At 39.4% G+C, this 6508-nt stretch overlaps 1 pseudogene; it reads left to right on the top strand.

Annotated features, from left to right (window-relative positions):
- The first annotated feature begins 228 nt into the window (after positions 1–228).
- Positions 229–698, top strand: LOC136306510 (large ribosomal subunit protein eL24-like; annotated as a pseudogene).
- Positions 699–6508: the final 5810 nt, after the last annotated feature.

The raw sequence follows: 6508 nt of genomic DNA on the forward strand, positions 1-6508 counted from the left end.
AAGAACATTCTCCAGCTTAACTCTCCATCCTACCTAAAGCCATGTTCCTTTTCCTGTCTGTTTTTTTTTTTCTTTAGCTTCCAATTGAAGCTTTTAGGAGACATTATCTATCAATGTATTGTTGTCAGAGCAACACCAGCCTGGACAAAGGTCCAGATGAAGGATTGGAATAGGTACAAAAGATAGCTTTGTTCTTCTCCGTCTTTCCTTCTTTCTGGCAGCTATGCCATGAAGGTCAAGTTGTGCAATTTCAGTGGGTACAAGATTTACCTGAGGCACAGGAGGCACTATGCCAGTACTGATGGGAATGTTTTCCAGTTTCTTAATGCAAAATGTGAATCAACATTCCTTTCCAAGAAGAATCCTTGATAGATAAACTGGACCATCCTCTACAGAAGAGAGCACAAAAAGAGACAGAAGAATTTTAAAAGAAAAGTACTTGCCGTGCCATCAAATTCATGGGAGCCATTACTGGTGCATCTCATGCTGATATAATGACCAAGAGGAGTCAGAAAAATGAAGTTAGGGAAGCTCAATGACAACAAGTTATCAGGGCTGCAAGGAAGCAAAAAAGGCTAAGCAAGTGTCTGAAAAAGACAGCAATGGCTGCTGCTAACACTCCCACAAAGGCAGCACCTGAGCACAAGGTTGTGAAGGCTGGAAAGGGTTCTGCTCTCCATGTTAGTGGAGAATGCTAAGTGGGAAAATCATATTTTTAAATAAAGACTTGATTATAACTAAAAAGAAAAAGAGATAGTTTCACTGGTCTTGTGTCGACTGCTCAGTCACCATCTCCTTACCCTGGCTCTGTGTAAAGAAGAGATGGGAACAAGCTAGTTGACTTTCTAAGGAGGAGTATGTCTATGAGAAAGAGATTGTATGATTTCATAGTGAGTTTCAGTTTGATGATGGTAATTATAACTTTTCCATTGCTTCCATTTAAATATTTTAATTAAATCAATTCTTATTAATTATTCCAAGTAAAGTCCAATTACCAGAGCCTACAGTCTTCTTTTTATCTTCTTCCCAATTTTGATTGAAATTTAGACTTTGGCATAACCTTATTTTCCTAAAGATTATATATACACACATATATACATATACATACATGTATATCTTTTACATAATAAATAAAACTTTATGCACACACAGTACAGATTATTTTCAAAATCTTGCTTGAGTTGAGGCTGTTTTTGGAGGAGCTGCATGGGTGGACATGTTATTGAAATGCTGAGGCTCAGATAGACTAATTTTTCTATATGTCTTAGCGTGGCCTACCAGGAAGTTACTGATGTTTCTTTGCTGCATTATAAAGTTGAAAAGATTATTAAATTTATTACTATTAGGAAAAAGCTGAGAGGGAGGCTGAAAAGATGTTCCTTGGGGGAATTTTTGTTGCTGAAGTAAAAGATACCAATAGACCGATAAAAAGTTCCATGAAACAAATGGGAAAAAATGTTACACTGAAGCTAACAGATAATTTGGGAAGCTGCAGCCATCTGGTTATGGTCAAAATAGCTGCTTCTGATGTCCTTAGATGGTACAAATTACTGGCAGACCTCAAAAACCAAAACAGGAATCCATTTTGAGATCAGATTCCTTTTGCCTTCAAGACATGTTTACAAAGAAATCAAGATTAGAAGAAATAGAGGAAGAACTGAAATGTGGAGAGAACATATTTTCAAAAGGTTAGTTAACTTGACCAGCGATTAACATGAGCTGAATTGGGGTGAGAAAGCAGGTGGGTGTCCAGCCCCAGGTCACTCATCTGACTTTTTCATTCTGTCATAGTTGTCAGCCCCCAGCTTCCCACCTGTGCGCTGGTTGCTGATCTCATAGGGGTGTGTTAAATAGGGGCAACCAAGAGGCTTCTTTAAGTAGGGCAATGGGCATCAACCATGGAAGACACTACAGAGTGACTAGTGGACAGTTGTTTTTAAGCACATAGGACTCAATCCTTGGAAGCTTCACAAATAATGTAGGGAAAGCACTTTGTAGGTGTTGGACAAGAAGATTAAGAACATCATTTGTATTGTGATTTGAACATTAAAAGTAAATGTATACTGAATTTATAATTCACAGGTCAATTCAATGAAACTTTAATGTACAGGTCACATTACTGAGCCGCTTCCAGCAGCCTATGTGGGGATTGTCCACTGACTCATCCTCCCCTTCAGTCACTGAATAACTAACTACTTGACACTTTCATCTGCCCCCTGCAGCCCCATGTTTCCTGGTTTTCTGAGCATGGCAATTTCTCCTTCCTCTTTTTTTTTTTTAATTTTTTTTAATTTTTTTTAATTTTTTTAATTTTTTTTATTTATTCATTTTTAGAGAGGAGAGAGAGAAGGAGAGAGAGGAGAGAGAGACAGAGAGAGAAGTCCAAAGAAGGACTAATTAATTATTAGAAGAGGGGAGGAGCTGGATGCATCAACTCCTGTATATGCCTTGACCGGGCAAGCCCAGGGCCTCGAACCGGTGACCTCAGCATTTCCAGGTCGATGCTTTATCCACTGCGCCACCACAGGTCAGGCTTCCTCTTTTTTTTTTAAATTAAATTTTATTTTATTTTTTAGAGAGAGAGAGAGGAAAGGGGAGAGAGAGAGAGAAATTAGTTTGTTGTTCCACTTACTTAAGCATTCATTGGTTGATTCTTGTACGTGCCCTAATCAGGGATTGAATCCTCAGCGTTGGCATATTGGGATGATGATGCTCTAACCAACTGAGCAACCCAGCCAGGTTCTTTTCCCTGTTTTTAAGCTTAGATTTTCTTTTCTTCCCTTCACATCTTCTCTTCTGCCTTCTTCCTAATCTCTCTCCCCCATTTCTAGAACTGGCCTCTGCTCTGGTCCCTATTCTGATCTCCTTTTCCAGCAACCTGGGAAGTCAGAAACTAAGGAATCAAATAACTTCCTCAAAACACTTTTTCTTCAGTAATCAGGAGGGAAGGATAAGAAAGAGGGTGTCTGTGTTTTTGCATGTGAAAAAATAATTTGTGTACTTCAACAGATACATCATACATACTGTTTATACAGATTTTAAAAATCATTTTAAAATGTTTTTGAAACCATTTAGAAAATACTTCAGAGTAATTGCAAAAGCATTTACCTTACACTTTATGTATTGTTTTCTAGTTGGTTCTCATATTATTCAAAACACTGCAAATTCTTTTTATGTCTTCAATTGAGATGGGAATTGATGCATAATGTGTGTAAATAAAGTTAACTCCATCTTGATAAGTTAGATGGAGTTATCCAAACAATTACTATTGTTATATATATGGCATACCAGAAATTCACTTGTGTTTCTTGGGGCCCACTTCAAAGACATAGGTACTCATTCTCCAGACAGACTGAGATGGAGGCATTATTAGAGACTCTTAAACTGTGAATTAGGAAAAGTACTTTGCATGTGTCAAGCCTCCTTGAGCAGAAAAAACCCAACATTTGTTTTAAAATGAGTCTTATGTGGAACATCTCAAGGACAGATGTCCTGATTTATAGATGTTGATTTGTAGTTAAGCTAAGTCTACGGAGCTGAGCTTCTAAGTGAATAACAATAGGGACTCATCTATATAGGTGGTTAATACTTTTATTGATTAATACCCAGAATGTCAGTCAAGAATGAAATGATATTAACAAATTTGGAGTTGATTTTTTGCCTGGAAAATGTGTCTGTATTAGTTAGGGCAGGCTACCTGATATGAGAAGATCATAAAATATAATATGGCTGGGACATAATAGAAGTTTATTTCTTGTTCACATGGGGAAGTGAACTGGCCAAGAAGGTGGCCCTCTTTCATGACATCATTTAGGAGCCCAGGCAGATGGAGGCTATGTCATCCTCAGCACGTGGCTTCCAAGTGCACTACTAGAGGAAAAAGACATAGAGGAGCAAGCAGGATTACTCGTATGGGCCAGGTGTGGAAATGGCGTGCATCACTTCTGTCCACATTCCACTGGGCACATGGCCACGCCCAAGTGCAGAAGAATGTGGGAAGTATAGCTGGCCTGTGCAGGAGGAAGTGGAGAACATGGCTTTAGTGAGCAGCCTGCGTTTCCATTACAGTCTCCATTTATCAATCAATGGCTGTGTGACCTGTAGGAATAGATGTATTTTATTCATGGGGTGAATTTTGCCAAAAATATTTTAAAGGGAGCTATTTTTTCCCCAAAGCACTCAGATGGCTTCATCCAAGAAGAAATGTTTATTTTAAATTACAAGCTTACAAAACTTTGACATGCTATGCTGCCCCAGCTCTGTCTGCTTTGTCCCCAAATAAAACAGGGATAGCATTCTCCCTTCATTCTCTAAGGCCATAATTTAATATCCTAAGGCTAAAGTCAATTTTTTAAACAAAACATTTAACAAAGCTTTACTTAATTCAATATATCATCATTGAGAACATTTGTTTGAGTATATATTGTGTGTATGTGAATTTTCTATCAATGAGGTCTGAGTCTATACTCAGCAAATGACATAAGTATGAATCTAAATCACTTGTATTGAAGCTACACATTTTAAGATACATTCCTTATTAAGAGGAGCATGATATCCTTCTTTGGACTTTTCTAGCATCTGAAAATGAATAAACTGGTTGGGTAGGCAGTAGGAGTAAGAGGCCTTAAAATGACTTAATGACCTTGTTCATTGCTGGCCATAAATTATATTTAATCTAAGGGTGGGTCCTTGCTGCTTTATGACTGGCAGAACCAGTTGTGTTTCATACAGAATGACTTTCTCTAAAATCAGAAGTGAAGTCTTTGTCTAGGTTGGGAAGGTAGGTAAAGGGCAAAGCAAACAAAACTGCTTTGGAGTCAAGTTGATTATGTAGGTTTATGAAGAACCTTGATTGCTTTTGATAACTGAAACATGCAAATCATCCTTAGATCTCACTGTGCCCATTTGTTTTAATGACTTCCTCCAAGGGTTTGGTACCAGGTATATCTAATCAATCACTTTGTTTTTCCTCTTTTCCCCTGCCTTTGGCCCCTGCATGCTCACTCTTCTGAAGGAAGATCTAAGAAGTGTGATTAATCTAGATTAAAATCTAACAAATTGTTAGTGGTAGGAAAAAGTGGTGAGAGGCTGTGTAATCCATAAACTGTGTAAGAGGCCCCAGTCAACTGAGGGTCGATAGCGACTGATCTTCTCCTGTCACTGGGTTTATGGCACAAGCCAGAACAGAGAACGGGGGGTGGTCTCTGGAGCCAGATGGATGTTGGAGCAAGTCTCACTGCCGTCACGTACCAGCTATGTGATTTCAACCCATTATTTAACTTCTCTGCACCCTCACTTGCCCGTCTACAGAAGGAGACTGAAACTATCCCTTTCTCAGAGTCACGGTAAGGATTAAATAAATGATGTGTATTATGGCTCTACTCTGGTGCCTGGCCTGCAGTAAGCACTTAATCAGTGTCAGCTATAATTATGATCTATGAAAAATGTGGATGTTCCTTTCTTTCTTTCATGTTCCACATTCTTCTCTACTCCTGATAAGAACCAAAGGGCATATATTGCTGAAGTTCTCAAACCAGCGCTGTTTCAGTAGTTAATGCAACAGTCCGCGAAGCCCTTTGTGACCTTAGGGGTAAAACAGCTTAGGTGGTTCAGAGCAGCTCGTTCTTCTCAGCTCTGTTTTGTTCTTGATATAGCTGTTCTATTCACACACCTTGCAATCTGTGAAGTTAAAATTAACCTATTTGCCAACCTGCGTCTCAGTGAGAAACTGAAAAATTACACCTTCTCTACGCACTAGACAGTGTTTTCTAGTGCATCTTTGATGAAGAATATGTTAAAGGAAGAGATGGTTTAAAGGGAAAAGACTGATTCTATCTGCGCTTAGTTTATTCCCTTGGAAGAGTCCTCTGCAAATGTCAAAAGCTGGATTGAGAGAACAGGATGTGACATGGGAATCGCTCAGTTGCGTCTCCACACACATTTTTGAAATGGGAAATCAAAGTGTGCCAGTGTAACTGTCAGATTTGGGCATATGGAACAATCTAAGGAATCTGACTCTTTCCAGTAACAAGTTTAGCAACTTCCTTTTGAGAGAGAGAGAGAGAGAGAGAGAGAGAGAGAAACCCAACACTCCTGCACTCACAACCAATGGTTATTCTCAGTCAACAGTTCAAAGGAGCCTCCTTTTCCATTTTGTGTCTGAGCTGACATTTCCCTGACGTCAGGAAGAGGTAGTGCAGCTGACCTGGATCTTGCTCCTCTTTGATCTCAGGTGTCCTGGATTAACCTGGTTGTCTTCTGCCTCCCTATTATTTCAGAGGCATGGAAGGTAGCCAAGGATAAATTTGTTTACCTTGACCTTGTCCTGGAGGGCAGTTGGATGTTATCTTTAGTCTCCAAGACAGCCTGGGCCATGTCACCAGGCTGTACAGATGGACACTCTTCTCTTTTATTTCCTCTCTCCTTCAGGCCATTGTGAGCTATTCCTCAGTTGTCTCAGGACTAATCTGCCCTCTTCCCCTCATGCCCACCCAGTAATGCTTAGAGG

This window comes from Saccopteryx bilineata, chromosome 5 (genome assembly GCF_036850765.1).
Source record: "Saccopteryx bilineata isolate mSacBil1 chromosome 5, mSacBil1_pri_phased_curated, whole genome shotgun sequence".
NCBI lineage: Eukaryota > Metazoa > Chordata > Mammalia > Chiroptera > Emballonuridae > Saccopteryx > Saccopteryx bilineata.